This window comes from Ranitomeya imitator, chromosome 1 (genome assembly GCF_032444005.1).
Source record: "Ranitomeya imitator isolate aRanImi1 chromosome 1, aRanImi1.pri, whole genome shotgun sequence".
Classification (NCBI taxonomy): Eukaryota; Metazoa; Chordata; class Amphibia; order Anura; family Dendrobatidae; genus Ranitomeya; species Ranitomeya imitator.
The window spans coordinates 865,562,189-865,584,591 of record NC_091282.1 but is presented as its reverse complement, the minus strand read 5'-3'; positions in this window follow the sequence as shown (position 1 = coordinate 865,584,591).

Below are 22,403 nucleotides of genomic sequence, written 5' to 3'. Positions count from 1 at the left end.
ACATAGCAGGCAGCCTGTCTGGCGACTAATTACCCTAGGTGCAGTACCTAATCTGACCTGAGAGTAAGGGGGCGCCAGAGAGCTGCAATTGTTAAGTGGAACTATAAGCGGGATATACATAAATCCCTGCAGTTCGTGGTATATAGAAAAGCAGTGGGATACCTAAAATAAGCCCCTGCTGTAAACTAAGAGGTCAATAGCCTTGTGTGTGGTTTTTCATCACATCGTGGAGTGGAGGGATAACTAAGATAAGCCCCCCTGCACATGTGATAGCCGTCTGTTGGCCTAAAGTCACCTCAATCCATGACGTAGGGGTGACGGTCACGGTGTGAATCCTGACCAATTGGTGACAGCGGTCAGGGGAATCGTGACAATTGGTGGCAAGGCGGTGGGATATCTTAGAGCATTAGTGATTTGGTTTGAGTAATCATTCCTCTCACTAAAAACTTGCAGAAAGTTCTTGCGAGGACTCTGCGCAAATAAGTTTGGAGAACGAACTCAGTGTTTTATTAGTCTTGAGACAATTGCGTACTGGTAATTATCCCCTCCCTTCCTCTTCGTTTTTCTATCCTATCTTTTATTTGGCAACCATGGCTGCGAAAGGGGAAGCCTGGTACAACCAGCAGAAGAAGGACATTCTTGCTGGGATAGGCATGTACCATGGCCTGAACCCCCAGGACAAGTCCAAGGCTCAAATGGTCGCTGACCTGGTGCAATTCGAAGCAGACCAAGCCAGGTCACAGAGCCCAGAGGCCGCAAAAGCCAGCACCAGCGAACATGGTGCTGCAGCAGAGGTCCAACCACTGAATGCCGGCCCTGTTAGCAATCCGGGCGAATTGGACCCCCACCTGCAGGCGGCCTTGAAAGAATTCCCCACTGACGACCATGAGGGACGCCGGCAGCTGATTCAGCAATACCGGCAGGAGGCCCATGCCCAGCAAGCCGAGAGAGAGGCCCGAGCTGAGAGAGAGGCCCGAGCCGAGCGGGAGGCTGAGAGAGCCGAGCGGGAGGCTGAGGGAGCCGAGCGCCAAGCCCAGCGAGAACATGAACTGGAGATGCTCCGGCAGGGGGGATGCCCTCCACCGCCCAGAGACGTGAGCCCAGCAGCGCTCAGATACCTAAGCCCCGGCCCGATCACTTTCCTGTTATGGAGAAGGACGGGGACTTGGACACTTTTCTGCGGGCCTTTGAGAAAGCCTGCAGACAGTACCGGCTGCCTACAGATGAATGGGCCCGATACCTGACACCAGGGCTGAGAGGCAAAGCTCTGGAGGCGTTTGCTGCCCTCCCTCAAGAACAAGATGGAGACTATGAGGCCATCAAGCAGGCCCTGATAGCAAAGTACCAGCTTACTCCTGAGGTGTACCGTAGAAAGTTCCGGACCCTCCAACGTGGCCCACACGACAGTTACAGTGGTGTGGTGCATGGACTGGGGACCCACTTTGACCAGTGGACCCAAGGACTGTCAGTGACCACCTTTGCACAGCTGCGAGACCTGATGATCCAAGACCAGTTCTTTCATCTTTGCCCAGCTGAGGTGCGACAGTTCGTGATGGACAGAGAACCCAAAGACGTGACGAAAGCAGCGCAGATTGCCGATGCCTATGAGGCCAACCGTAGATCGTAAGTGCGGAAGCCAGTCACCACCAGCTGGAGAGGGGGTAAGCCTGCAACCAACGCCAGTATCCCTACCAGCCAGCACTCCAGAGGTCCTGTCCCCGTAGCCAACAGCACCAGACCTACCACTGAACCTGGCAAGTGTTTCACCTTCCATCAGACTGGTCATATCAGTCCCTCCTGCCCAACCAAGCAGAAGAACACCCCAGCCAAGGCCCCAGGGCCTAATGCAGCAGTTCTTTTGGTGGGTGGTGTGGTTGGGAGGGTGTGTGACAACGTACAGCACGTCACTGTGGGAGGCCATGTTGCTACAGGCCTCAAGGACACCGGGGCTGAACGAACCTTCATCCGACCCGAACTGGAGGCCCCTGAAGAAATCATTCCAGGGAAAACCCTAACTGTCACTGGGATTGGGGGCATCAGCTGTCCCTTACCGATGGCCCTGGTTTTCATTGATTGGTGTGCCGGGAGCGGGGTGAAGGAAGTGGGGCTGTCTGATAATTTGCCCACTGATGTTTTGTTGGGGACTGATTTGGGGAGGATGGTTGCATACTACGTCCCTGACACCCCTCCCCAATCTACTAATGAGGGTAAAGTTAACCCTGATGATGATGATGATGGGAAATCGCATGTGTTACCTGACCATGCTTTATCTTGTAATGATGCATCTAATAACCATTTTTTCCCTAGGATTGATGGTGAAAATGTTGTACCTGTGCCAGCTGAACCTGATAATGATTTTTCTGTGAAGGTTAATGTGTCCATAGGTACAGGCGTGCCCAGCCACGTCGCTCTGCGGAGTGAGACGGCTGAGGAACCCCTAACAGGGGCAAGTGTTGGTGCTACAGGAAATGGGGAGATGCATGGGAACTGTGAGGAAGGTGATGCCATGAAAGTGACCAGTGCCACCGAGGAAGGTAACTGGCCCATAAGTAGCACTGCCCCTGGAGTGTTGGGGGTGGATGGGGAGGTAGAGCCCATAGTAGCATCGGCTGATGGGCCTGTAGAAACCCCCGGGGAGACAGCCTACGTAGCTGCTGTCACCCGCAGTCAGAGTGCCCGGAACGCAGATAACTGTCTGCCTTCCGGACCCTCCTCAGTCATTACTGTGACTGAACCAGAGGTGGACCCAGAGCAGGTCCAAGAGGGTTCCCTTGGGGAAGGGACCCTGACGTCGCTTTTGGCTTCCCCTAGCCAGGAGTTTCAGGCCGCTTTGCACACAGATGCGAGCCTAGAGAGTTTGAGACAACTTGCCGGGACGCTCTTCTCCGAGACTGATAAGGAGAAGGTGTTCTGGGAACGAGGAAGGTTGTACCGGGAGACAGTACCGGAGAATCATAAAAGGAGTGGTGGAGGGAAAGACAGCTGGTCGTCCCGCAGCAATTCCAGGGTGAGTTGTTGCGGATTGCCCATGAGATCCCGCTAGCTGGACACTTGGGGATCAGCAAAACTAAGGCCCGGCTGTCTCAACACTTCTATTGGCCTAAGATGGGGACAGATGTGTCAAACTACTGCCGCTCCTGTATCACTTGTCAAAGAGTGGGGAAGGCGGGGCCTGCTATTAAGGCTCCCCTGATCCCTTTGCCAGTGATAGAGGAGCCTTTCCAGAGGATCACGGTGGACATTGTGGGCCCGCTGGCCGTCCCCAGCAGCTCTGGAAAGCAATACATCCTTACTGTGGTAGACTATGCTACCCGGTACCCAGAGGCAGTAGCTCTGTCGTCAACTAGGGCAGATAAGGTGGCGGATGCCCTGTTGGCCATCTTTTCACGTGTAGGGTTTCCAAGGGAAATGCTTACTGATCAAAGGACCCAATTTATGTCTCGCCTAATGGAGGCTCTCTGTAAGAGAATGCAGGTGAAGCAACTGGTATCGAGTGCGTATCACCCACAGACCAATGGCTTGTGTGAACGCTTCAATGGTACCCTCAAACAGATGCTACGCATGCTGGTTGAGACTCAAGGGCGCGACTGGGAGCGGTACCTCCCACACCTGCTGTTCGCTTACCGAGAGGTTCCGCAGGCCTTGACGGGGTTCTCCCCCTTCGAGCTCCTGTACGGCAGGCGAGTCCGGGGACCCCTTGGGTTGGTAAGAGAATTCTGGGAAGAGGAGCCGAACCCTTCTGAAGTGTCCATAGTGGAGTATGTCATGCACTTCCGTGACAAGATGCAGACCTTGAGACAGTTGGTGCATGACAACATGACGCAGGCTCAGGCTGATCAGAAGCACTGGTACGACCAGAACGCCCGGGAGCGGACCTACCACGTGGGTCAAAAGGTGTGGGTGCTGGTCCCCGTACCAACGGATAAGCTTCAGGCAGCCTGGGAGGGCCCGTACGTCGTCCACCAACAGCTCAACCCGGTCACTTACGTGGTCACGCTTGACCACGCTCGGGGTAGGCGAAAGGCCTTTCACGTCAACATGATGAAGGCTCATCACGAACGTGAACCTTTCGTCCTACCGGTCTGCAGCTTGCCCGAAGACGGGGAGGAAGACACCCTCCTGGACATGCTGGCCCAAGCCAAGGCCAATGGGTCCATCGAGGACGTGGAGGTAAGCGCCTCGTTAACTGAATCCCAGCGGTTGCAGTTGCAAACCACCCTGGAACCCTTCCGGGTCATGTTCTCCAGTTAGCAGTTAGGACTCAGTTAGCAGTCCACGAGGTGGACACCGGGAATCACGCCCCACTACGGCGAACACCCTATCGAATCTCTGACCAGGTGCAGCAGATTATGCGCCAAGAGATCGATGAGATGTTACAGCTGGGGGTGATTCGACGGTCAAAGAGCGCGTGGGCATCACCTGTAGTTCTCGTGCCAAAGAAGGACCGGACCACCCGGTTCTGCGTGGACTACAGGGGGCTCAACGCCATCACAGCCTCGGATGCGCACCCAATGCCACGCATCAAGGAGCTGCTTGAGAAGTTAGCTGGTGCAAATTACCTAACAATAATGGATCTGAGTCGAGGATACTGGCAGATTCCCCTGAGCCCTGAGGCACAGGAGAAGTCCGCCTTTATCACACCCTTTGGACTGTACGAGTCCACGGTCATGCCCTTCGGCATGAAGAAAGCCCCTGCCACTTTCCAGCGGATGGTCAACCTCCTGCTTCAGGGACTGGAGAAGTACGCTGTGGCGTACTTGGATGACATTGCCATCTTCAGTCCCTCCTGGAAGGAACACCTGCAGCATCTCAAGGAGGTGCTCAGGTGAATTCACCAAGCAGGACTGACTATCAAGCCGGGAAAGTGTCAGATGGGCATGAGAGAGGTTCACTACCTGGGGCACTGGGTAGGCGGGAACACCCTGAAGCCAGAGCCTGGTAAAGTGGGAGTGATCGTGAACTGGCCCACTCCCGTGACCAAGAAACAGGTGATGTCCTTCTTGGGCACTGCAGGGTACTATAGGCGCTTCGTACAGCACTATAGTAGCCTGGCAAAACCTTTGACGGACCTCACCAGGAAGAAGCTACCCCACATCGTCAACTGGACAGATGGCTGTGAAGGGGCCTTCCAGGCATTGAAAACCGCACTGTGCAACGCCCCTGTGTTGAAAGCAGTCGACAGCAGTCGACCGTACTTGGTGCAGACCGACGCCAGCGAGTTTGGCCTTGGTGCTGTGCTCAGCCAGGTTGACTCGGAGGACCAAGAGCACCCCGTGTTATACCTGAGCCGGAAGCTTTTGCAGAGGGAAGTAGCCTACTCCACCATTGAGAAGGAGTGCCTGGCCATAGTCTGGGCCCTGCAGCGCTTGCAGCCCTACTTGTATGGTCGCCCCTTCACTGTGGTGACCGACCACAACCCTCTGTGCTGGCTAAACGCCATGTGTGGAACCAACGTCAGGTTGCTACGCTGGAGTCTTGCCCTTCAGCAGTTTGACTTCACCATTGAACACAAAACGGGCAAAGAGCATGGGAATGCAGATGGACTCTACCGCCAGGGTGAACCTACTGAGGTGCCCATGGAGGCATACCGTGGGGTACTGCCTCCCTAGCGCACACCAAAAGGGGGAGGTGTGACGATATGGTATGAAATATCATAAGTAGTTTTCTTGCTAGCCTGCGTGGGCTAAGCCCCCCTTCTTGGAGTGATGCTGCAGCAGTTTGTAGCTTCAAATTCCTTCCCTTTCACTCAGCCAAGAGCTGCTTTGCCAATGTATGGGGGAAGAGAAGTTTTATGGCCGAACGGTATTCACGACCAGGTTAGAATCTTCCACTAGCTGGAACTGGAAAAATGGCTCCAAAATTCATGAAAGATTCTTTGTGTGGGTTTTGTACGATAGTATGCACCAGGTTTACGTTAAGACCACGAAAATATATATTCGTATTCTCACTCGGTGTATCGACCCATCCCCCGAAACACAGGCTTCTAACTCCATCTGGTAAAGAAGTAGGGTTTTCTTGGTAAATATGTATCCCAGATAGGACATATTTGATCTCATTAGAATGCTCACGTTAATCCGAGATGAATTATGGGTCCGTTATGACTATGACAAGTTTTGTAGCGAAGTTATAGCAAGTAGATAAATTTAAGATTGAAGTACTCAGGATGTAGAGAGAGGAGGGTCTGGATAAGACAGCCTTTCTGTGATGTCACAGCCTTCAGGTTTTAAGTGTCTGGCAGGCATCCCCAGTTTTTCTGCTTGTCCTATTTTCCTGGAAGAGCTGAGTACATCCCATGAGCTGGGACGTATGGAAAACTGCCCTAGCCTGGGTGTCTGCCATGCTTTGAACATGTGAGTGTTATCTTTTCTCCTTTATTCCCTTTATGTTATAATTACCCGTGTACATATTTGCAATTGTCTCATTTGTAACATCTTTATAAAATATTTTTGATAAAGCACTGCCTAATTTTTATGGAATATAATATTTAATATTAGTTCGTTCTCCTGTTCTAAACCGTACCCTAAGTCTTCTGAAGGGAAATACGCTACTGTTGTGTTGGGTTAGCTTCGGACCCGTTAATCGAAGCTGGTGGCGGCGATACCGTGTGCAGGCTTTTGGGGTGCTGCTGTAGCGACTGCGGCGTTGATAATTATTGTTCCTGCCTAAGTGGGAGTAGTTTATCGCGTCGCTGCAGCGTGCCCAATAGCCAGTACATAGCAGGCAGCCTGTCTGGCGACTAATTACCCTAGGTGCAGTACCTAATCTGACCTGAGAGTAAGGGGGGCGCCAGAGAGCTGCAAGTGTTAAGTGGAACTGTAAGCGGGATATACATAAATCCCTGCAGTTCGTGGTATATAGAAAAGCAGTGGGATACCTAAAATAAGCCCCTGCTGTAAACTAAGAGGTCAATAGCCTTGTGTGTGGTTTTTCATCACATCGTGGAGTGGAGGGATAACTAAGATAAGCCCCCCTGCACATGTGATAGCCGTCTGTTGGCCTAAAGTCACCTCAATCCGTGACGTAGGGGTGACGGTCACAGTGTGAATCCTGACCAATTGGTGACAGCGGTCAGGGGAATCGTGACACTCCTGATTCATGAAAGGCATATACCTCTTTATGAATCATCAGCATCTGGCTCCAACACATCTCATCCAGAACTATGTGAACTGTTCTTGTTGAGTTGGGCACTGTACGCCCGCAGAGGGTTTGTTTAAAGAATGTCCACAATAAATGTGATTATTTGAGGCCATATTGTAACCAAGTGATAGTCTCTATGTTGGAAAATAGAATTACACCATTATAGTCTATGCTGTCCTTTTTGGTGTTGTTTGCATCTGTTGCTCAATAGATTTGTAATCTGTATGAACTCCGATTTTCATTTCTAGTATGGAACAGAGAAAATAGGGGTGAACTAACCTAAGGCTGGGGTCACACTTGCAACTGCAATGCGAAATACTCGCGTGAGTCTCTCGCCTCCATACCCGGCACTGCCACCGGCACTCGGGACTGGAGCGTTCAGCTGCATAGAAATACATGTAGCCGCATACTCCCAGTGTCGGAGGCAGTGCTGGGTATTGAGGCGGGTTAAGCAGCAGATCACAGAAGCAGTAGATTCAAGTTGAGGAATCATCAGCAGATTGCAATGTAGACAAGAGTGTAATAATAGTTTATCATGCTTACAGCAAATGATGAGTTAATCAGCAAGCGTTGTGTAGCATTAAGTGCAAATTGTAGCAATCATAGGTTCCTGAGGAGATTATAGCAGCAAAAGAAACTGAATGGTGGCAAACTTCAAACCATCAGCAATAGAGCGCATAATAGTCTCAATACTCAGACACAGGTGTGTCTTGGGAGATGATGTCCCTGAGGAGCGCCGGGCCACTTGTAAGAATGTACTTGGAGCACAACAAAGTGGGAAGGGAGCGGATCCCAGCCCTGAATATGAGACAGGTATGTAACACACTTGTCTACACACTACAGTAAATTGGTGCAATGTGTGTTCTGCCAGGGCCCCCTTAGTCATGCCCCTCATGCTGACCATTCAAGATGATATTCTCTTCTACATGGGGAGAAGGAACAGATCGATTCCCTTGTTCGGCTAGTGACAGGTAATCGTAGGGGGGGATTGTTTAGGCAGGCTGTCTCTGTTAAAGAACTGTGACTGTCATACTACGGCTGCACTGTGACTGTCGTACGGTGGAGGCAGTCTCTGACATTCTGAGAGGACAGTGTGACTGGCAAAAATTAAGGGGCAATGTAACTAACAAAGTAAGGGGCACTGTGGCTGGCAAAGTAAAAGACTGTCATTTGCAAACTGAGGGGACATTATGACCAGCGTACTGAGGGGCATGGTAGCTGGCATAGCAAGAGTCACCATAGGTGGCATAGTGGAGTCACTGACTAGCATATTGATGAAGTATTCTCTGCCTTTTATAGATTCTGTATCTCTACTATATATACTGCATATTACGCATAAGCACAGCAAATGTTTTTTGATCATTATATGTCTCCAATAATGGGTGCATGTCATCTGAATATTAGGTGCATCTTCTAGTCTAAAAAATATGTTTATTATCTCTCAGGAGAATCTTAGGTAGATCCATAAATAAAGAAAGATAATTACAATAAATCCCATTTGTGTACATTTATATAACACAATTCTTTCATACTTCGGCCGGTGTCACACTTAACGTATGAAAAATCGGTCCAAGTCTCCCTGCCGAGAGTCGCACAAGTGTTCTCCGTATGGTCATCCATGTGTAATCCGTTTGCAATGTGATGATGTGATTTTCTCGCACCTATGTATCCGTATGACATCCATATGACATACGTATGGCTTTACATTTCTCACTGCTTTTCCCCATTGAATTTAATGGTTCAATGGGCTGAAATGAGGAAAATGTGTGCGTATTTCTGGCAAGTCACACGGATGGTCTGTGTGGTGTCCGATGCACCCATAGACTTGCATTGGCGAGACTCAGGCGATATACGCGTACAATTGCAGGATGCTGAGATTTCACTCACACGCAGAATACGCCCGAGTAAAAAAACGGTGATGGGAGCTGCCCCATAGAGGAATACAGGTCTGAGTGCTATGTGATGTTTTCTTGCATAGCACTCATCCGTTTTCAGCGCTAGTGTGACCCGGCCTTATTCAATTGATTGACTAACTTTATGTACTAATGACTATGTAAATGTTGCATGAAAGTGTAACTTGTAACTTTTTTTACTTCCTGACCTCCATTTTTGGTTATGGTTATATGTCCGTGTCTATATATACACATACACAACTCATCTAAAGGACCGAGAAGTAGTAGTCTAATATTCTATTTATATTTAGGTAGTCTTTGCAAAGTTCATTATGAATCATGGTTACATTTTGATCTTGTGCTTTTTTATGAATATAATTTAGTTTGAATTACTCTGATAAAGGTTCAGAGGTCTAGAAAACGTTTTTTTCCATGAAATCTAGATTGTGAAATTGGGGTTAAATGAAAGAATCAGCATTGTATTTTTGTGTGCAGAGTTCTATAATTAGTTATGTTCAGCATGGGAAGCGACTCCTTCGCTTACCCTTGATATAAAGATAATGATGAAGCAACTTCTGTGATATTTATAAGTCGGTCTGGTCATTATAAGTGTACTCTATGTGCAGATAAAGTTTCTTCTGACGTTTCCAAAGTAATGAACTTTCTAGAGGAATCCATTTCAGGGAATATTCCTTTTTTTTGAGGGGGGGGGGAGGTAGGGGGGTGGTATTGTTTCCTAAAACTTCTGAAGTGATTCTGGGAAATTTTGAGATGCTTTCAATTTTTTTTCCTGAATTGTTTATTTTTGTAATCTTTGATTGGACAGTCCCTAGTTTGGAACAGATTTCATTACGGGCCATGTAACAGAAGTGACATTTCTTTTTTGCTACCTCAGTTTATTCAGCCCGAATACAATACTTTAGGCCACCCCACATCATTGATAACATGCCAAGGTGTGTGTGTGTATTTCTGCGGGTGACATGCGCACTCGATGCGTACCATTAACATGTCTATCCATAAATCAGTGATTTTTCCTTCTTGGTGTTGCAATTCCAATGTTGAGGAGTGTAGATATGTGAACCTATATTTTAGCTCTCTATGCATTTGGAATAACCAAAATGATGGTATGTTATTTTCATGTATTAATATAGCTCTATACATAGGAACGTGATGGAGCTTGGTACAACAACACATGGATATTTCACAGATTCCTGCTAGAGAGCCATACGACATATGTGTACTGCCTGTGGCTTTTATTCACAGTACAAAAATTATTTGGAGTACAAAATATAACTAATTCACAGAAAGGGACCCCAGTGTACTATATTAAAAATGACCTTTTATTAATATTTCCATTTGCACAAAAAACAACGCCATCACCAAAAAGAGAATTACCTAATAGAAAAGGCCAAGAGAGGTGCATGGCCCCAATCTCGAACTCAACAACACCCTGCCTAGCAGCGGAGGTTGGCTCCCTATTCCTGCGCAATGGCGCCCTCGCTCACCTCAAAAAATCCTATAAGGAGGGAAGGAGGGAAATGAAAAAAACTATTAAAAAATATATATAATGGACGGGGGGAGGGGGATGGCAGGTGTGGTCTATATTGGCGACAGGAAGACTGTACGCACCCTGTCCTGACCCTGTGTCACAGCGGAGGATACCAAAAAATACTGCACACTCAGACTTGATATGATGCAAAAGTGTTCAAACAATTTATTGCCATAACAAAAAAAGGTTGCCACAGGGTAATAGAGCAGTACGTGTACAACGAAACCAACCCAACGTTTCGACCCACCAGGGTCTTATTCGTGGGGTTACCGATAAGATAAAGAAACAGTATACATAACTAGTCACATAAACAGTTTCAAAAAAGCAAATTTACAGTGAAAAAAAATTTAAAAAAATAAATAAATATACAATCACCAAGGTAGAGGGAATAAGTACAAATAAAATAGACCCACAATAAAACAGTAAAAACAAATGACAATAGAAAATATATACAATACAGAGCCAAAGGTAGTCACAAATTACTTTCAAGGGTCATATATGCCCACTAGTAGATAATATCTGAAAGGAGAAGAGTAAGGTAGGATGGGATAATGTAGCATTATTATATACAATAAAGTGGTATGTGCCTAAGAGTCCCAGGTATAGATAACCATATAAAAATATATTACTGAAAATGTAGGTGTCCCCAGGTAGATGATGCCAGTTATATACCTTTGTATAGGGAGTGGAGAGGACTTGAGAATCATTATGGTTATGCATACCCGGGACTCTTAGGCACATACCGCTTTATTCTATATAATAATGCTACTTTATCTATCACAGTGACAGGATTTACAATAAAGGGCGTGCCCTTCTGCTCTCCTCCTTTGCCACTTGTGTACGCACTTCTGGAAACCAAGGTAATCAGCCTACACTTAACCTGTCGCCTCCTACATTATCCCATCCTACCTTATTCTTCTCCCTTCAGATATTATCTATTAGTGGGCATATATGACCCTTGAAAGTAATTTGTGACTACCTTTGGCTCTGTATTGTATATATTTTCTATTATCATTTGTTTTTTACTGTTTTATTGTGGGTCTATTTTGTTTGTACTTATTCCCTCTACCTTTGTGATTGTATATTTATTTAATTTTTTTGATCTTTTTTCACTGTAAATTTGCTTTTTTGAAATTGTTGCTGTGACTAGTTATTTATACTACCAGAAACACATGGGCTACTTGCACAATGAACAAATCTGTAGGAACCTGTTCACACACCACCAAGAAACTTGAAGACACAAAAGAGCACAGTGAGGTCAAAATACTCTGTTGTAAAAAAAACATCACAGTAATAAGCAACGGCTAGTCAAAAGATGGAAAAAACAGGATATTTAGTTGATACGTTTCTTTGCAAAAAAATGTATACTAAGCTGCTCCACCAATCGTCAAGGTATACCCATATAGAGCAGTCCTACCTAATGTATATAATCCCTATCTGATGTATTTAAAAACCTGATCATCTGTATAGTACCTGTATAAGCAGGGTTCAGAGAGGGAATTTTCATGTGGACATGCTGAATGGAACAGCTTTGATGCAAATGACCCATAAGGAGTGGTGGACTCCCTAGACTTGTAGAAACAAGAGAACAATTACAGAACCAGAAACACATGGGCTACTTGCACAATGAACAAATCTGTAGGAACCTGTTCACACACCACCAAGAAACTTGAAGACACAAAAGATGGAAAAAACTAGGGAGTCCACCACTCCTTATGGGTCATTTGCATCAAAGCTGTTCCATCCAGCGGAGGATGGCACCCTAGTAGAAAAAAATGGCAAAATTGGCGCCCCCGCTCCTCGACAGCTATCCCAAACAAGCCCTAATAGAGTACCCATAAAAAATGATACTGCAATGCATAAAGTGCTGGAGTGCTCAGATGTAGCGTTGTAGGGTCATGTGGGCGTAATATGAAATATATAAAAGGAGCTCAATGATAGGAAGTATAGGAGTCACAGTAGTACTTAAATGCAATAAATATGACAGACATCCATAATCATAATACAAAAAAATAAACCAGAGAATAAGACCCCCAAGTTCATCCCCGCATAAACTTCCTCAAGTCACTTCCCCATGATTGGAGTCAAAGTATACATATCAAACCATCAGGAGCTCCAAAAACGATAAAAGCCCACAAAGCATGTATACACAGAAAATCAACTCGACCCGTTTCCTCTCTCACATGAGGTTCATCAGGAGAATATATGCATGTTGGAGACTGCTACTTAGCTTTGTCATGCTGATATGCCCATAATGAATGGGCATATCAACATCATTAAGTAATTCTCTTTTTGGTGATGGTATTGCTGTTTTTTGTGCACCCGTAGTTTATGGAAATATTAATAAAAGGTAATTACGGTATTTAATATAGTACACTGGGGTCCCTGCCTGTGGTTTTTAACACATCTTGCTGATATCAAATTACTTAGAGTTATACAGAATTTCACAAAAGTAAGTATTTTATTATATCTTTCCATGGGACAACACTGAAGTTATGACACTTTGATTCAATGTAAAGGAGTCAGTGTACAGCTTGTATAACAATGTAACTGTGTTGTGCCCTCTTAATAACTCAACACACAGCCATTAATGTCTAAACCGCTGGCAACAAAAGTGATTATACTCCTAAGTTAAAATGACCAAATTGTGCCCAATTCGCCATTTTCCCTCTCTTTTGTCTTGTGACTCATTAGTGTTACAAGGTCTCAGGTGTAAATGGGAAGCAGGTGTGTTAAATTTGGTATTATCGCTCTCACACTTTCTCGTACTGGTCACTGGAAGTTCAAAATGGCACGTCATGGCAAAGAACTCTCTGAGGATCTGAGGAAAAGAGTTGTTGCTCTACAAAAAGATGGCCTAGGCTATAAGAAGATTGCCTACATGCTTAAACTGAGCTACAGCAGAGTGGCCAAGACCCTATAGGGTTTAACAAGACAGGTTTCACTGGCATCTCCATGGTCGACCAAAGAAGTTGAATGCATGTGCTCAGCGTAATATCCAGAGATTATCTTATCAAAATAGACGTATGAGTGCTGCTAGCATTTCTGCATAGAATAAAGCAGCCTGTCAGTGCTCAGACTATACGCCGCGTACTGCATCAAATTGGTCTGCATGGCTGTCATCCCAGAATGAAGCCTCTTCTAAGGATGATGCACAAGGAAACCTGCAAACTGTTTGCTAAAGACAAGCAAACTAAGGACATGGCTTACTGGAACCATGTCCTGTGGTCTGATGAGACAAAAATAAACTTATTTGGCTCAGATGGTGTCAAGCGTATGTGGCGGCAACCAGCTGAGGAGTACAAACACAAGTACAGTACAGACCAAAAGTTTGGACACATCTTCTCATTTAACCCATTCCCGACCTGTGACACCGCGTATGCATCATGAACGTCTGTGCCAATCCGACCTGTGATGCATATGCTGTGTCACAGAAAGATTGCGTTACTGTGGGTTGGATGACCGGGGATAATGAAAGGTCACCCGACACGCAGGTGCAGGGGGACCTATACTTGACCCCAGAGGGGTGGCTTTGCTCCCCCGGGGCTACAATCACTCCTTGTGACCTTTTTGTCACCGCCCTCAGATCTGATTGGAGCTAGCGTCCATGTGATGCTAGCCCTCCAATCAGATGTGGAGGGGTGGAGAAAAACAATAGAACAAAATAGAAGAGAAAATCCAGCTTCCAAAAATATCCAATTTATTAAAGTTAAAATCCAAGGTCCAAAAACATGGTTCACAGGAGAAGAGATAGCAGCATGGTACGCGTTTCGAACACTAGGTTCTTTTTCAAAAAAAAAAACAATGTCTGCCTCGCTCCTCAGCTTCATCCCATCCATGGAAGCTGAGGAGCAAGGAGCCTGACTGCTCACCTGCCCCCCAGACACCGCGATCGCCGTTGCTGCACACCTCTTCACAGCGCCGCCGCCGCCGCCACCGCCTCCCCCACTGCCACTGCCAGCACCACCTGCCCCCCCGATCACCCCCTGCTCTAGTTATCACCCCCTGCTCCCCTTTATCACCTGCTGCTGCCGCTCTATTTTCTCCTCTCTTATCGCCCCTCTGCTTGGAGTCCCGTTGACTCTGTAGAAATGTTGAAATATTGGGAGCTGGTCCTTCACATGGGGATTGTGAAGAAACTAGAAATTCGCCAATACTGGAGTACTGATATTTTATATCAAACTCCAATATATGGCATGGTTATGATTCGCAAACATTTTGAGGCAATTCATAAATCTCTTCATTTTAGGGACAATACAGACATCCTTCCCCGCGATGACACAAATTTTGATAGACTGTTCAAAATTCGGCCGGTCGTCAAACACTTCAGCAACAAGTTTACTCATGTTTAATGTATTTGTCTATATTTGCCCCGTATTCACATGTAAAGCGCCATGGAATAAATGGCGCTATAAAAAAAATGTATAATAATAAAAGTGTACATTCCCCAAAGGGAAATTTGTGTAGATGAATCCCTCATCCACTTCAAAGGGAGGCTTCAGTACCGTTAGTACCTGCCCAGCAAGAGAGCAAGGTACAGGATAAAGCTCTATAAGATCTGTGAGAGTACCTCAGGGTAAACTCTCAGCTTTTAGAGTTTATCAAGTAAAGGACACCAGGATCCAGCCCCCAGAATGTCCACCTGCTCTGGGGGTGAGTGGGAAAATAGTGTGGGATTTGGTCCACCCACTGCTTGATAAAGGTCACCATCTGTACGTTGATAACTGTTATACAAGCATCCCACTCTTTCAATCCCTTTCTGCCAGAGCTACCGTCACTTGCGGTACTGTGCACAGAAACCAGAGGGGTCTCCCTTTGTCACTAATTGAGCAGGATCTCCTAAAGGGTGAGAGCCGAGCCCAATGTAGCGGCAACATGCTTGTGGTCAAGTTGAAAGACAAAAGGGATGTCTTTTTCTTGACAACAATCCATGGTCCCGGCACCACGGCCACCACCGTTCGAGGTACCACAGCACAGGTCCACAAACCAGACTGTGCCCTGGTCTTTCTGATCAAGTCCTCCAGCCCTATAGTGCGGTGCGGAAGACAAAGGTGTGGTATAAAAAGCTGGCTGTGCACATCGTACAAATGGCATTGCATAACGCATACGTGCTATCACGATGTGCAGGTCAGACCAACAACACCTTCCTTCAGTTCCAGGAGGCGGTGATAAAGGCCCTGATGTTTGGAGGCGAGGAAGGAGCGGGCCCCAGCACTTCTGGAACTCAAGTTTCCCGTATGATACCAGGGCAACATTTTCCCAGTGAGGGGACGAGAAAAAGGTGCCGAGTGTGCTATAAAAGGGGGACAAGAAAAACAACTCGTTTCCAATGTGAAACGTGTCCTGACAAATCTGGACTGTGTTTGAATGAATGCTTCAGAATTCATCACACGTCCTTTGACTAAACACATCCTGACATTCCCCTACAGAACTCACCCACACCAGGCTGACATACACAACACCACACACATAAACCTGACGTACACTATACCACACCACACACCAACGTGATGCACACTACGCCACACACACCAACCTGACACACTACGTTAGGTTGCTGTGTGTGCTGTAGTGTAGGTCAGGTTGGTGTTTGGTGTAGTGTACGTCAGGTTGGTGTGTGGTGTAGTATACACCACACACACACCAACCTGACATACACTATACCACACTACACACCAATGTGACGTACACTACGCCACACACACCAACCTGACACACTACGTCAGGTTGGTGCGTGTGGTGTAGTGTATGTCAAGTTGGTGTTTGGTGTAATGTACACACCAACCTGATGTACACTATATGACACCACACACCAACCTGATGTACACTACACCACACACCAACCTGACGTACACTACACCCCACAACAACCTGACATACACTACACCACACACACCAACCTAACATAGCGTGTGTGGAGTAGTGTACATTAGGTTAGTGTGTGGTGTAGTGTACGTCAGGTTGGTGTGTGGTGTCGTATAGTGTACGTCAGGTTGGTGTGTGTGGTGTATACTACACCACACACACCAACCTGACGTACACTACACCACACACCAACCAGACGTACACTACACCACACACCAACCTGACACACACTACACCACACACACCAACCTGACATAGTGTGTGGCTTTGTGTACGTCAGGTTGGTGTAGTGTACGTCAGGTTGGTGTGTGGTGTGGTATAGTGTATGTCAGGTTGGTGTGTGTGGTGTAGTGGATGTCAGGTTAATGTTTGGTGTAGTGTATGTCAGGTTGGTGTGTGTGGTGTAGTATACACCACACACACACACCAACCTGACATACACTATATGACACCACACACCAACCTAACGTACACTACACCACACACCAACCTGATGTACACTACACCACACACCAACCTGACGTACACTACACCACACATCAACCTGATGTACACTACACCACACACCAACCTGACGTACACTACACCACACACACCAACCTGACGTAGTGTGTCAGGTTGATGTGTGTGGCATTGTGTACGTCAGGTTGGTGTGTGGTATAGTGTACATCAGATGGTGTGTGGTGTATACTACACAACACACACCAACCTGATGTACACTACACCACATACCAACCTGACATACACTACATACTTTCAATATGCGAAGTGTCCGCTAACGATTGGAGCTAATTATCCATTCAAAAAGTCAAATGGCGCTCCTTCCCTTCCGAGCCTTGCCGTGCACTCAAACAGTGGTTTACCCCCACATGTGAGGTATCGGTGTACTCAGGAGAAATTGCCTAACAAATTTTAGGATCCATTTTATCCTGTTGCCCATGCAACAATTAAAAAAAATTGAGGCTAAAATAAATATTTTGTGGAAAAAAAAGTACTTTTTCATATTTACGGATCAATTTGTGAAACACCTGGGGGTTAAAAGTGCTCACTATGCATCAAGATAAGCTTCTTGGGGGGTCTAGTTTCCAAAATGGGGTCACTTGTGGGGGAGCTCCAATGTTTAGGCACACAGGGGCTCTCCAAATGTGGCATGGTGTCCGCTAACGATTGGAGCTATTTTTTCATTCAAAAAGTCAAATGGTGCTCCTTCCCTTCTGAGCCTTGTCGTGTGCCCAAAAAGTGGTTTATCTCCACATTTGAGAGATCGGTGTACTCAGGAGATATTGCCCAACAAATTTTAGGATCCATTTTATCCCGTTGCCCATGTAAAAATTAAAAAAATTGAGGCTAAAAAAAAATTTTTGTGGAAAAAAAGTACTTTTTCATTTCTACGGATCAATTTGTGAAGCACCTGGGGGTTCAAAGTGCACACTATGCATCTAGATATGTTACTTGGGGGGTCTAGTTTCCAAAATGTGGTCACTTGTGTGGGAGCTCCAATGTTTAGGCACACAGGGGCTCTCCAAACGTGACATGGTGTCCGCTAACGATTGGAGCTAATTTTTCATTCAAAAATTCAAATGGCGCTCCTTCCCTTCTGAGCCTTGCCGTGCGCCCAAACAGTGGTTTACCCCCACATGTGAGGTATCGGTGTACTCAGCAGAAATTGTGCAACAAATTTTAGGATCTATGTTATCCTGTTGCACATGTGAAAATGAAAAAAATTAGGCTAAAATAAAAGTTTTGTGAAAAAAAAGTACTTTTTCATTTTTACGGATCAATTTGTGAAGCAACTGGGGGTTCAAAGTGCTCACTATGCATCGAGATAAGTTCCTTGGGGGGTCTAGTTTCCAAAATGGGGTCACTTGTGGAGGAACTCAAATGTTTAGGCACACAGGGGCTCTCAAAAACGCGATATGGTATCCGCTAAAGATTGGAGCCAATTTTTCATTCAAAAAGTCAAATGGCGCTCCTTCCTTTCCGAGCCCTGTTGTGCAACCAAACAGTGGTTCCCCCCACATATGGGTTATTGACGTACAGAGGACAAATTGGACAACAACTTTCCAGTTTCTCCTTTTACCCTTGGGAAAATAACAAAATTATTGTTAAAAGATAATTTTTGTGACTAAAAAGTTAAATGTTCATTTTTTCCTTCCATGTTGCTTCTGTTGCTTTGAAGCACCTGAATGGCAATAAACTTCTTGAATGTGGTTTTGAGCACCTTAAGAGGTTTTTAGAATGGTGTCACTTTTGGGTATTATCAGCCAAACAGACCCTTCAAAATGACTTCAAATGTGAGTTGGTCCCTAAAAAAAATGGTTTTGTAAATTTTGTTGAAAAAATAAGAAATTGCTGGCCAAATTTTAACCCTTATAACTTCCTAGCAAAAGAAAATGTTGTTTCCAAAATTGTGGTGTTATAAAGTAGACATGTTGAAATGTTGTTTATTAACTATTTTGTGTCACATAATTCTCTGGTTTAACAGAATAAAAATTCAAAATTTTTCACAAATAAATGCATAAATTATCGACCTAAATTTATCACTAACTTGAAGCCCAATATGTCACGAAAAAAAAATAATCTCAGAATCGCTAGTATCCGCTGAAGCATTCCTGAGTTATTACCTCATAAAGGGACACTGGTCAGAATGGCCAAATATGGCCAGGTCATTAAGGTCAAAATAGGCTGGGTCATTAAGGGGTTAAAGATTTTTCTGTATTTTCATGACTATGAAAATTGTGCATTCACACTGAAGGCATCAAAACTATGAATTAACACATGTGGAATTATATACTTAACAAAAAAGTATGAAACAACTGAAAATATGTCTTATTTTCTAGGTTCTTCAATATAACCACCTTTTGCTTTGATGCCTGCTTTGCACACTCTTGAAATTCTCTTGATGAGCTTCAAGAGGTAGTCACCGGGAATAGTTTTCACTTCACAGTTGTGCCCTGTCAGGTTTAACCCCTTCCCGACCTTTGACGCATACGCTGCGTCATGAAAGCATATGCGTCATGGAAAGATCGCGTCCCTGCAGATCGGGTGAAAGGGTTAACTTCCATTTCACCCGATCTGCAGGGACAGGGGGAGTGGTAGTTTAGCCCAGGGGGGGTGGCTTCACCCCCCCGTGGCTACGATCGCTCTGATTGGCTGTTGAAAGTGAAACTGCCAATCAGAGCGATTTGTAATATTTCACCTAAAAAAATGGTGAAATATTACAATCCAGCCATGGCCGATGCTGCAATATCATCGGCCATGGCTGGACACACTAATGTGCACCCACTCCACTCCTCCGATCGCCCCCCCAGCCCCCCGATCTGCGGTCTGCTCCCCTCGGTCCTGTGCTCCGCTCCCCCGTCCTCCTGCCTGCTCCCCCCGTGCTCCAATCACACCCCCCGTGCTCCAATCAAACCCCCCCGCACTCCGATCCCCCCCCACACAGCGATCCCCCCCGCACATCGATTCCCCCCCCGTGCTCCGATCCACCCGCCCGCACAGCGATCCCCCACTCCGTGCTCCAATCCACCCCCCCGTGTTCCGGTCCACCCCCCCCGTGCTCCGACGCCCCCCCGTGCCCTGATCTCCCCCCCCCTTATACTTACCTGGCCTCCCGGGGACCGTCCGTCTTCTTTCCTGGGCGCCGCCATCTTCCAAAATGGCGGGCGCATGTGCAGTGCGCCCGCCAAATCTGCCGGCCGTCAGATTCGTTCCAGAGTGAATTTTGATCACTGAGATAGGTTATATCTCAGTGATCAAAATAAAAAAAAAAGTAAATGACCCCCCCCCCCTTTGTCACCCCCATAGGTAGGGACAATAAAAAAAATATTTTTTTTTTTTCCACTAAGGTTGGGGTAAGAACTAGGGTTAGGGTTAGGGTTAGGGGTAGGGTTAGGGGTAGGGTTAGGGGTAGGGTTAGGGTTAGGGGTAGGGGTAGGGTTAGGGTTAGGGGTAGGGTTAGGGGTAGGGTTAGGGTTTCGGTATGTGCACACGTATTCTGTTCCTCTGCGGATTTTTCCGCTGCGGATTTGATAAATCCGCAGTGCTAAACCGCTGCGGATTTATGGCGGATTTACCATGTTTTTTCTGCGCATTTCAATGCGGTTTTACAACAGCGATTTTCTATTTGAGCAGTTGTAAAACCGCTGCGGAATCCGCAGAAAGAAGTGACATGCTGCGGAATGTAAACCGCTGCGTTTCCGTGCAGTTTTTCCGCAGCATGTGTACAGCGATTTTTGTTTCCCGTAGGTTTGCATTGAACTGTAAACTCATGGGAAACTGCTGCGGATCCGCAGCGTTTTCCGCAGCGTGTGCACATACCTTTAGAATTAGGCTATGCGCACACGGTGCGGATTGGCCGCTGCGGATCCGCAGCAGTGTTCCATCAGGTTTACAGTACCATGTAAACATATGGAAAGCCAAATCCGCTGTGCCCATGGTGCGGAAAATACCGCGCGGGAACGCTGCGTTGTATTTTCCGCAGCATGTCAATTCTTTGTGCGGATTCCGCAGCGTTTTACACCTGTTCCTCAATAGGAATCCACAGGTGAAATCCGGACAAAAAACACTGGCAATCCGCGGTAAATCCGCAGGTAAAACGCAGTGCCTTTTACCCGCGGATTTTTCAAAAATGGTGCTGAAAAATCTCATACGAATCCGCAACGTTGGCACATAGCCTTAGGGCTAGGGTTGGGTTGGAATTAGGGTTGTCGTTAGGGTTAGGGGTGTGTTGGGGTTACGGGTGTGTTGGGGTTAGGGTTGTGATTAGGGTTACGGCTACAGTTGGGATAAGAGTTAGGGGTGTGTTGGGGTTAGTGTTGGAGTTAGAATTGAGGGGTTTCCACTGTTTAGGCACATCAGGGGGTCTCCAAACGCAACATGGCGCCACCATTAATTCCAGCCAATCTTGTATTCAAAAAGTCAAATGGTGCTCCCTCACTTCCGAGCCCCGACGTGCACCCAAACAGTGGTTTACCCCCACATATGGGGTACCAGCATACTCAGGACAAACTGCGCAACAATTACTGGGGTCCAATTTCTCCTGTTACCCTTGTGAAAATAAAGAAATGCTTGCTAAAACATCATTTTTGAGGAAAGAAAAATGATTTTTTATTTTCACGGCTCTGCGTTGTAAACGTCTGTGAAGCACTTGGGGGTTCAAAGTGCTCACCACATATCTAGATAAGTTCCTTGGTGGGTCTAGTTTCTAAAATGGGGTCACTTGTGGGGGGTTTCTACTGTTTAGGCACACCAGGGGCTCTGCAAACGCAATGTGACGCCCGCAGACCATTCCATCAAAGTCTGCATTTCAAAAGTCACTACTTCCCTTCTGAGCCCCGACGTGTGCCCAAACAGTGGTTTACCCCCACACATGGGGTATCAGCGTACTCAGGAGAAACTGGACAACAACTTTTGGGGTCCAATTTCTCCTGTAACCCTTGGGAAAATAAAAAATTCTGGGCTAAATAATTATTTTTGAGGAAAGAAAACGTATTTATTATTTTCACGGCTCTGCATTATAAACTTCTATGAAGCACTTGGGGGTTCAAAGTGCTCACCACACATCTAGATAAGTTCCTTTCGGGGTCTAGTTTCCAAAATGGGGTCAATTGTGGGGGGTTTCTACTGTTTAGGCACATTAGGGGCTCTGCAAACGCAACGTGACGCCCGCAGAGCATTCCATCAAAGTCTGCATTTCAAAACGTCACTACTTCACTTCCGAGCCTCGGCATGTGCCCAAACAGTGGTTTACCCCCACATATGGGGTATCAGCGTACTCAGGAGAAACTGGACAACAACTTTTGGGATCCAATTTCTCCTGTTACCCTTTGTAAAATAAAAAATTGCAGGCTAAAAGATCATTTTTGAGAAAATAATTTTTTTTTTATTTTCATGGCTCTGCGTTATAAACTTCTGTGAAGCACTTGGGGGTTCAAAGTCCTCACCACACATCTAGATTA